Below are 11,372 nucleotides of genomic sequence, written 5' to 3' on the forward strand. Positions count from 1 at the left end.
TCAACTTTGTATTCGCTTTTCGCCACCCCTTGTGCTAAAATAGGGAAATGTAATTTCCCTTCCCAGAGGGGGTGGGAGGCACGGGGGATGGCGGGAAGCTAGGGTTTCAGTGAATCTGAGCTCCTGGCTTTCAGGTCTAGGATTTTCCTCAGTGCCCCCTTCTGGGGCATGCTGTCCAGCTCTATTTGTGCGTGGGTCCCAGGGACTCAAACCCCCTCCTGCTTGTCTGCTCTGTCACCATCACCCGGGAGCCATCACCAGTCCACTGTCCTTCAAAAGATGGATGGCCAGGTAAGGGGATTGCCCACCAAAGGGGACTAGGGGTTCTGAGTCATCCTCATCCTCTCTGTTTTACCAGATGGCTGAGGGGGGTGTGTGCATGAGAGGGATGTCAGATTTCAATGGTGGCTGGAATGAGTATTGGTGCAAGGTGGGTGGGGGCTGGGTCTGATGATATCAGGGATGGCATCAGAGCTGTCTATAAACTGGGGTCAGAGGGGATGAGACCCAGGCCCAAGAACATGTCTGGGACTAGGATTGGCTCCATCCAAGGTCAAGGGCTCAGTCTTTGGCCAGAATCAGATATAGGATTAAAGCTCCATCATATCCAGGGTCAGGATTTGGTCTAGGGCTGGTTTCCGAATCTAGTCTGGGACCCACATCCTGAGTCTGTCTGTTTGGGGTCAGAGCTACCCATGTCCTGGGGCTCTGCTCTGGTCAGGGATAGGCTTGTTGAAGGCTAGGACCAGGGTTCAGCTCGTGGCCAGGGTGGGGTTGTGTGAGGTCAGGATCAGGGTTCGGCCAGAACCCACAAGAATCCCCGTGCTTCTGAGCTGGGCTACATCAACCAGCGGTCTCCCTTCCAGCACAGCCCCGCCCTCAGCCCCACCCTGGATTTCCCATCTTCAGGGAGGGGATGGGGTTTCTTGGTCTTCCCCAAGACCCACCGCTGCCGCTTTCCTTTTAGGACTTGTGGGGTTTCCCTGCTGGGTCCCTGCTATGAGACAGAAACCAAGGGGGCTTCCCCTTCCCACATCGCACCTCCTAAGCTCTGCCTGGGCACTGCCCATCAGGGCTGCCTGAAGGACCGAGTGCCAGGAACAAGGAGCGGCTGCTCTGGGAGCTGATCAGAGGTTCGCTGGGGGAGAAGAAGGAAACCAGCCTGGAGCATCCTGGTCAGACGGGTTTCCTTGCAGCGCCCCCTAGCGGTAGAAGCTCCTTCCTCCATTTCCCAAGCAGCTGGGGCTCCGTGGTGCAGGACTGGGGACGTAAATCTCAAGGATGGTGAGGACAGATAGAGCACTGGCTGGTCATCCATGCATTCCCAAGTCCTTTCTGTCACCCTGGAGCCATGGCCACCCCTCGCACCCCCTTGAGCATGTGGTCTTCCCTCCATCTGAAACTGCTGCACTTCTCAAATCTTTTTTTTTCTCTCTCTCTCTTTCTTTCTTTCCTGGGGATTGAACCTAGGGATGCCACATCCCCAGCCCTTTTAATATTTTATTTTGAGACAGGGTCTCACTAAGTGGCTCAGGGCCTCGATAAACTGCTGAGGCTGGCTTTGAACTTATGCTCCTCTGACTTCAGCCTTCCAAGTTGCTGGGATTATATGTGAGAACCACTTCTTAAATCTTGAACCCCCTCTCCCCATCTCTGATTACAATCTCCTGGGCCCCTGACCCTCATTGCTTCTTCTGCCTTTCTCTTGGCTGTAGCTAATTCCTCCGGCCTCACCCTATTCTAGCTCTGGTGACTTTGTGGTCAAGTTTGAACACTCAGCTTTCTCTTTGTTAAAGCTGCTCTCTCTGCTAGAATGTCTGCACTGCCTTCTTTTTTTCGGGCGGGGGGGGGGGTAGGTACTAGGGGTTGAACTCAGGGATGCTCGACCTCTGAACCACATCCCCAGCCCTATTTTGTATTTTATTTATAAACAGGGTCTCACTGAGTTGCTTAGTGCCTTGCTTTTGCAGAGGCTGGCTTTTGAACTCAGGATTCTCCTGCCTCAGCCTCCTGAGTCACTGGGATTCCAGGAGTGTGCCACTGTGCCCGGCTCCCACTGCCTTCTTGGTGTCCCTCTCCTCAGTCTTCCCTGCACACATACCCTGGTCACTTGGCTTCACTGATAAATGGCTCATGCTTCTTACCACAAATCTTGTCTCAAGTGGACATTTCACATGCTCTGTGTCTTGTCCCCTTTACCCTCCTCGTGCCTCATAGAACATCAAGCCTGCTCCTGCCTCAGGCCTTTCTTTATACTTGCTGTTCCTTCTGTCTGGAACATTCTTCTGGACATCCGTAGAGTTCACTGTCTTCCCTCCCTGCTCCAATATCACCTTCCCAAGTGGTGGAATTATATAAAATATAATTATATAAAAATTATAATTATATTTATATTTTTGATATCTAACATTCATCCTTTTATTTTGTGGCATGCCTTAGACTCCGGGTTCCAGGAATGTGGGAATTTGTGCCTGTTCAGTGCAGTGATGTGTCCCCAGAAGCCAATAAGAGGAGGCTCTTAATTAATCATTTTTGAACAAATGTGTTTCTGCCACAAATGCCCGATCCAGGTTCTGCTGGTGGCTGGCCACATGTAAGTCACCTAGAAGGAGCAGCAAGACAACTAGCCTGAGATATGAGGTCATATTCAACTTCTGCTCCAGCCTAGGCTTGGACCCCACTGCGACAGGGATGGGAAGGGGCAACTGGGCTGCTTGACATGGCCCTAGGATGGAGCAGACTCTTGGCAAGAACTCAGAGGGTCACTGAAAACAGGGCCAGCCTCTGTTCAGATTCTTGGAGGATGGTTCCAGACTAGTCTCCGGCTACCTGGGCCTCGTTTCACAAGTTGTTCTCGGTTGATGGACTGTGACTTGGGCCAGAGCCAGCGGGCAAAGAAGGGGATGTGGTGAGGGGTGAGAACTGGTAGGAAGGAAACTGAAGGCTGGGGTGTGGACTCTGGTGTGGAGCTGGCCCTGCTGATAACCTCAGGTGAGTCACTGGCCTGCCCTGGACCTCAGTGTCCTCGTGAAAACGTGACAGCGATCTTCAAGGGCTGCTACTATGACTACACAGAGAAACTAAAGCCTGGATGTTGAAAACAGAAAACAACCATCTAGATTTATTTTAGGGTTGTACAGGGTGTACAGGCGAGGCGGCGTAGGCGTATAATTCCAGTGACCTGGGAGGCTGAGGCAGGAGGATCTCAAGTTCAAGGCTAGCCTCAGCAACTTAGTGAGACCTTGTCTCAAAAAAATAAAAAGAGTTGGAGATGGAGCTCAGTGGTAAAAGCACCCCTGGGTTAAAAACAAAACAACAGCAAAAGATCATCCATAAGAGTTTCTGTTGGGGCACTCCAGGGGGTTGGTAGAAATCCAAGCTCAGGGGCAGCAGAGATGCTTCAGAGCTGATTGCAAGATAGCCTGGGGGGATGGGGAGGCTTTGCTCAAGACCCACAGCAGATCCAGGACAGAATGGAGACTGGAACTCCTGGTTTGGGTGAGGGAGGGGAATCCCTACACTCTCTGATGTCAGCTCCAAGGCTTGAACTGGCCCTCAGCAAAACCGAGATGGCCTGGGGTGGAGGCAGATAGGCTGGCTGGAGCTGGGCCTCACATGCAGGCTCCCAAGCCCAGGTGGAGAGACCCTGGGGCTAGGACAGCTCCCTCCCCCCAGAAGAGGAGTAGTAGATAAAGCCCAAAGCCCCTCCCTGGGTAGGCAGTCCCCTCCACCTTCATCCCATGCGAGTCCTGCTGCCCATCCGGTTGAGTCTCTCTTTTTTGTTGTTGACGTTGCTGGGATGGAACCCAGGGCCTCCTGCGGCTAGGCAAGGGCTCCACCACTGAGCCCCACCCCAGCCCCACCAGGATGCCTACTGCAGTTATCCTCACAGTGTCACCTCAGCCCCGTCCTGTCCACCTGGAGGGCAGCTCTAAATTCAGCTGCTGTTGTGGGACTTGTGACCCTGGAGGGCGAGGGGACAGGGCTTACTTTTTTCCCTGCAAGGGGTACTTGTACCTGCTATTCTCCCAGCGACGGTGGGCACCCGGGGAGGGCTGGAGGAAGGCGGAGGGGAGGTGCTCTTCCCATGAACCAGATGTCCATCACCAGGTGTTCTATGGCACTGACTTGAAGGTAGGGCTGGAGGGACTGAGCTACCAGAATCAGGAGAAGAGGGTGGGAGGCCAGGTTGGCCGAGGGTGGGGAAGGACGCCCAGGAGGCTGCGGCTGCTCAAGAGAAACACCAGCCTTGGAATGAAAAGTCCCAGTTCAAGTCCCAGCTACGCTCTGCCCTTTCCTGGGTCGCCCTCCTGGGCAAGGCTGATGCAACACTGCCCTTCAGTTTCCCCACCGTAGAACGAGGCCCACTCTCCCCTCCCTGGCACCTCTCGGTCTGAGCATGGAGATGAACTTGGGAAGGGTCAGGGCCCTGGCTGGGGAGTCAAACAGATTTACATTCCGACTCTCAGAGGTCCAGGGGGACTCTGGTCACAGCATGGCACTCCCTGTGCTGGGCTCATCTACCAGGTGACGAGGTCCCTCGTTCCAGTGAGATAGACTCTTGTGACAATCATGCACATAAAACGGCACTGTCACTGAAAGCTGTGTGATCTTAGGCAGCTGTAGTTTCCTCCTCTGTGAGAAAAAGAATACAAACTCATAACTGTCGGGGGCTCACTGAGCTGTTGTGTGTGGAGCCCTCAGAACAGGGCCTGGCTTGCGGGAAGATGCTGGGTTTCGGCTATTATTAGTAGTACAAGCTCTGACCCACAGGAAATGCTAGTTGTCATAATGCATCTGAAGGGGAGCTGGGGGAAGGAGGTCAAGAGAGAAGAGGCTACAGGGAGAGTTTAGGAAGGGGAAACCGGGGTAAGGAGGGGGTGCAGGCCAGGGAGGAGGAGCCACAGGCAGAAGGGGGCTGGTGACCCCAAGATGTAAGTCAGAGTAGAGATCAGGCTGGAAGCGGATATCTCGGGGATCCAGCCAGCCAGGTCCCGGGCTGGGGTGAGGAAGCCTCAGATAGGAGGCCCGCTGTGTGGCACTCAGCTCCTGGGCCAGATAGGCAAGGCTGTCCCCTATACTCAGGAGCCCCCAATTACCCTTCAGCAGACCCACCTGCAGGCTTATCATCAACTTCCCCATGGAACCCTCTTGGTCCTGCCCCTTGCTTTTCTTCCCTCTATTCTCCCTCTCTGGCTCCTGGCTACCTGCACACACACAAGGCACACTCCTACCACAGGGCCTTTCCACCGCTGTTACCACTGCTTAGAACACTCTTCCCTTGGCTCTTCATATAACTGGCTTCTTTTTCCTCCTTCAGGTCCTGTCTCCTGATAAACACCTTTGTTACTCTATGTCTAGGAAGACTGTCCCACTCCATTTCTGCCTGCCTGAACACCCTGTGTACAACCCTAAAATAAATCTACATGTGGGTCTCTTAGCCTCTCAATTTTTCTACACATTCTGGGCCATTGCCAGATTCCTGGAGTCTTCTCCAAACCTCAAGTTTCCAAAACCTCCCTCATCAGACATTCAGATCCTGTTGGCAATGTTGAGACTATCAACTTCCACTTGCTCCTCTTTCTCTACTGAAGTGGAGCACGTGGGTAGAGAGGGGAAGATGTAATTGAGGGCTTGGTGCTGAGGTGTGGGAACCATGGTCCTTGCCCACAGAGATGACCCAGCTGAGAACACAGGTGGTGTGTGGGGAACCAGAGCCAGCCAGAAAAGGCAGGGCAGAGTTGGTAAGTTGCTGGAGTACCCTGAAAAGCCACATTCTGGTCTTCCTTCCTTCTCCTGGAGAAGGGACATAGCATACTTTACTTGCAGAGAAACCCAGAGTGCATGAACACGGGCTCTGGGCTTGTAGAAACTGGAAAATGCTATCAGTACAGGTCACTTATCACTTATCCAAGATGCTTGGGACTGGAAGTGTTTTGGATTTCAGATATTTTTCTGTATATTGCACATACAGAATGAGATATCATGGGGGATGGAACCCAAAACTCAACATGACATTTATTTGCATTTCATATATGCCAATTTTCCACTGTAGCATCATGTCAGCACTCAAGAGGTTTGGGATTGGGGATGAGGGTGGAGCTCAGTGATCGACTGCTAGTTTGGCCTACGAGAGGCCCTGGGTTTGATCTCCAACACTGAAAACAAACAAGCAAACAAACAAACAAACTGGGATTTTTGGATTTCAGAGTTTTGACTTAGGGATGCTCAAACTGGACTGAGAAGTCACAAAGCAAAAATTGTCAACCAGGGCCTGGGGATGTGGCTCAAGTGGTAGCGGGCTCGCCTGGCATGTGTGAGGCACTGGGTTCAATTCTCAGCACCACATAAAAATAAAATAAAGATATTGTGTCCACCTAAAACTAAAAAATAAAATATTAAAAAAAAAATTGTCAACTGGCCAGAGGTGAGAGGGTGTGGAAAGAAGAGCATTGTCTGGAACCTGGCTTATGTGTCTTTTCCACATGCTCACCTAGTCCTCCTTTTTAAATAAAAAAATAAGGGCTGTGGGGATAGCCCGGTGTTAAAGTGCTTGCTAGCATATGTGAGACCCTGGGTTCCATTTCAGCAACACAAAAATCACTCACTCAATGTATAAACCAACAGCCATGCGCGGTGGCATTTACCTGTAATCCCAGCCGCTCAGGAAGCTGAGGCAGGAGAATCACGAGTTCAAGAGCAGCCTCAGAAATTTAGCGAGACCCTAAGCAACTTAGCAAGACCCTGTCTCTAAATAAAACATAAAAAGGGCTGGGGATGTGGCTCAGTGGTTGAGTGCCCTGGGTTCGATTCCCAGTACCAAAACGAAAGATATAAATCAGATAGATAAATAGATCAATAAAATAAAGCACTGGGTTTTCTTTGGGGAATCAAACTTGCTCAGGGACTGCCGTTCTACCATAGTGGACACAAGCCAGGCCCAGCCAGTCAGGGTGACCCATACCCCTCGCTATAGTGAATGGTTCAGGGATGGACATGTGAATCTGAAAATCAGCTCTGGGATTTAAGGAAAGAAGCCCTCTCTCTCTCTGTAGGCATTGCTGAACTGATGGAAGGACGTGAACCCGACTCTGTTGGGAGATGCCATGAGGCAAGAATTTTCGTCAGACTGGAGCTGGCACGTGAGAAAGCAGAGCCAAGTTTTTTTAATTGTCAATGGACCTTTATTTTATTTATTTATATGCAGTGCTGAGAATCGAACCCAGTGCCTCATACATGCTAGGCAAGTGCTCTACCACTGAGTCACCATCCCGGCCCCATAGACAAGAATCTTGATTATTATTTACTTTGAGCTCTTATATCCAGCCATTCTCCAAGTATTTACTTCTGAAATGTTGTTTCACAAAGTGATCTTTTTCTTTTTGGTCCATGCTAGCTTGAGATCCAGTGTTTCTGCCATTTACAGCACATGTCCCTCTGCCCTGTTTTGACCCACTCTTCTAAACTGATTTTCCAATGTTGAAAATCACAGGCTAGCGGGGCATGGTGGTGCACACCTATAATCCCAGATACTTGGGAAGCTGAAGCAGGAAGATCACAAGTTCAAGTCCAGCCTGGGCAACTTCTGGTCTCGAAACAAAAAGGGCTGAGGATGTGGCTCAGTGGTAGAGCACTTTCCAAGCATGCGTCAGGCCCTGGGTTCAATCCCCAGTGTTACCAAAAATATATAAATAAATGATAATATTTTTTTAAAAAGAAAATTTCAGGCTAGATAAAAGAGCATGAAAAAGTCCAACAGTATTTTGTAGTAAAAGGGCACTGTGTCAGAAGCCAATGAAGAAAGTATTTCAAAGAGTTAAAACTGAGAAGATGCTCAGTCGATATTTACAAAGCACCAACTCAATATGTCCTTGTCATTGTTCTAGATATTAGAGACACAGCAGTGAATATCTCTTCCTTCTTGGAGGAAGCTCTACCTCCTTGGAGTTTATGTCAAATATAATAGGATTGCAAGTAAAATCTGAACAAGTGCTTATACATGCTATGCACTTTTTAACTACTGGTTCATTATCTCCTCAAAATAATCCTAAATTCTGTAATCCTAGTGGCTCAGGAGGCTGAGGCAGGAGGGTCACAGTTAGTAGTCAGCCTCAGCAACTTAGCAAGCCCCTAATCAACTATTTTTTAAAAAAATATTTTTAGGGGGCTGGGGTTGTGGCTCAGCAGTAGAGCACTCGCCTAGCATGTGCAAGGCCCTGGGTTCAATCCTCAGCACCACATAAAAATAAATAAATAAAGGTATTGTGTCCAATTACAACTAAAAAATTAAAATTAAATATATATATATTTAATTTTAATTTTAGTTGATCTAAGCCTAATTTGTTAAATTTTTTTAATTTAGTTGATCTAAGCCTAATTTGTTAAAGATATTTTCAGATTTGATAAAAAACCAAGACCCAAACTGTGCTGTCTATTAGAAACCTATTTAAATATGAAGAATTATGTAGATAAAAATAAAGGAATAAAACTACTGTAGGAAAAAATATTTTTAGTTGTAGATGGACACAATACCTTTATTTACTTATTTTTATGTAGTGCTGAGAATCTAATCCAGTGCTCACAAGTGTCAGGCAAGAGCTTTACCACTGAGCCACAACCCCAGCTCCACTAATCAACTATTTTTTTTGGGGGGGGGCGGGGGTACCAGGAATCGAACTTAGGGGCACTCAACCACTGAGACACATCCCCAGTCATATTTTGTATTTTATTTAGAGTCAGTGTCTCACTGAGTTGCTTAGAACTTCGCTAAGTTGCTGAGGCTGGCTCTGAACTCACAGTCCTCCTGTCTCAGCCTCCCAAGCAGCTGGGGTTACAGGTGTGTGCCACTGCACTGGACCCTAATCAACTATTTTGACACTGTCTCAAAATAAAACATAAAAAAGGCTGGGGATGTGGCTCAGTGGTTAAGTGCCCTTGGGTTCAATCCCCAGTATCAAAACAGAAAAACAATAACAACAAAAACAAAACAAAAAGTCTGCCCCTTAACAACTGACCCACATTGCCTATAATGAGTAAATATGGGAATGAGGAGAGGCCAGAAAACAGAGCTAAAGCATTAAGGACAGCAAGAAATCCTGAGTCCCGGTCTAAATGGTGTCAGATTTCCATCTCGATCCTTCCTGTTTATTCTGAGAGTGGAATGAACCCTACTCACCCCGCCCCCTACCCCATGGCCTAGCAGGACCTATCTGTGTTCCCAGCACTGGGGATATGACTATGATGCCTATGGTGGCAAAAGTAAAAAGGATGCAGGGGACAGAGAGTCACAAGAGCAAAAGAGAGCAAAGTGTGAAACCCAAGAAGTCCCCCAGCCCCGTGGGACACTGCATGATCTGCAACCAGGAATCTTTTTTTTTTTTTTTTTTTTTTTAATTGGTTGTTCAAAACATTACAAAGCTCGGAGTCTCATGACCTTCCTCCAAGTTCTGATATTGCTTCCCGGTCCAGGTGTAGGAATGTGAATTCAAGCTTTCTCAATATAAACACCCTGGAGCCCTCAGGAGCAAAGATGCAGATAAGGGCAGGGGCCTGGCCTTCAGGGAGGAAGCTGGGTAGAGGTTAAAGGTCAGAATTACATCAGGCTCCCCCTGTGCACCTCCTCTGACCCCCATCCAGTCTCACCATCCAGGAGACTGATCTATGGGCAAACTAGTTCTTATTCACCAGGGTCTTCGGGGCAGAGCTGGTTGGTAGGACTTGAATGTCCTCACCACCATTCTTGTTGGACTGAGAGGTGAGGTCAGAAGTGAGGAGGCGGGTCAACTCAAATGGAAGCAGCCAAGTGACACCGACTCCCAACCTCCACTTCGCCCCTCTCCCGAGCCTACAGCTTCACCTCAGGTCGCTTTCCATAACCCCGTTACCCTCCCACAATTAGGTGGCTAGTTTCCCAAACGCTTCCGCCCACAGCCGGGCAGCGGCTTAGGCGCCATGATTTGACATCATCCATGAGCGCACGGCGTTCAGAGCCGGAGCCGTCACAGCTCCCGGCAGGCACCGCAGAAGGTCCCCCTGGCATGCTGGGACTTGTAGTTCTGCGTGTGGAGTCGTGCATCAGCCCTCCCAACCAGAGGTTTGACCTGAGGCATCGACAGAGGCTAGGGTGGCCCAAAACAGGGATTCTTAGTCCTAGGTCTCCAGAGTGCACAGTTTGAATCTGGAAAATTATTCATATTTTGTATTTTATTTAGAGTCAGTGTCTTACTGAGTTGCTTAGTGCTTGGCTAAGTTGCTGAGGCTGGCTCTGAACTCGCACATCCGGGGCATAATCTACAAAGGTTCTTTCCCTTTCTGAGGCGGTAGACAGCCCTGGTACCACGGGAAATAAACCTACTCGGAAATCTTGAGGCTAACCTTGGCAACTTAGCGAGACCCTGTCTCAAGATGAAAATTGTTAAAAATAAAAAAAAGAGCTGGGGTGTGGCTTAGTGTTAAATGGCCCCTGGCTTCAATCCCCAGTCCCCACTCTTTCCTCCGCACACAAAGCAAAGGAGGATAGATGAAGCTCTTGTCTTTGGGGGTCACCCCGGGTGGAGCCCCATTGAGGAGGAAGGGCCATTTGGGGCCTGAGTCTGTTGTTCAGGGCAGCATCAGTAGGCACTAGGAAGAGTCAACTTTTCTTGTTTCTTAGATCTGAAACACCTTGGGGTGCACCTCTCCAGCCTCAAAAAATTGCTAATCACACTTCAGGAGTCCTTTGCTGATCCCCTGAGAAGGATTCTCTCCTTGACCAAACTCTAGCCAGGCTCCTCTGAGTCCTTTGTCCACTAGGCCTCAACCTTGGCCTATTAAAGACTTGAACAAACAGGAAGATGGTTTCTAACAGCTCAAGGCCACACCCGTCAGATGACTGTAACTCCGAAAATTGCCTGCTTGAGAAAACTCAAGGCTGCCAAGAGAATGTACTATTTGTTCCAGCCAACACCTGAAGATAAGGCCCCTGTCTCCCAGCCTCTGTGGGAGGTTAGGAGTCTGACTTCAATAAGCACCAATTAGCAAATCCAGGTAGTTGCAGGTGGACTAATATTTAATTTCCAATTTTTGTTAATTTTTCAATTTCTTGACTCTACTGCGTCCCTGTGGAGCCCTATTCCCCTGGGAGGCTGAGGCAAGAGGATCCTGAGTTCAAAGCCAGCCTTAGCAAAAGTGAGGTGCTAAGCAACTCAGTGAGACCCTGTCTCTAAATAAAATATCAAATAGGGTTGGGATATGGTTCACTGGTCAAGTGCCTCTGTCAATCCCAGTATCCCCCCTGGAAAAAAAGAATCACTAAGTCCAGTCCCCACTTACCACTATCTGCAAAGCAGAGCAAGTGAAGGTGTCATGGGCAGGGAGGCTATGGCTTAGCTAGT

The 11,372-nt window shown here is 49.2% G+C and overlaps 1 long non-coding RNA gene across 1 annotated transcript; it reads left to right on the forward strand.

Annotated features, from left to right (window-relative positions):
- The first annotated feature begins 98 nt into the window (after window positions 1–98).
- On the forward strand, window positions 99–5,436 carry LOC114102961 (uncharacterized). Its single transcript, XR_003584585.3, has 3 exons — window positions 99–291; window positions 968–1,284; window positions 5,321–5,436. It is a non-coding gene; the product is annotated as an uncharacterized lncRNA (long non-coding RNA).
- The last annotated feature ends 5,936 nt before the right edge of the window (window positions 5,437–11,372 follow it).

The sequence above is a fragment of the Marmota flaviventris genome, chromosome 19 (assembly GCF_047511675.1).
Source record: "Marmota flaviventris isolate mMarFla1 chromosome 19, mMarFla1.hap1, whole genome shotgun sequence".
NCBI classification, from domain to species: Eukaryota; Metazoa; Chordata; class Mammalia; order Rodentia; family Sciuridae; genus Marmota; species Marmota flaviventris.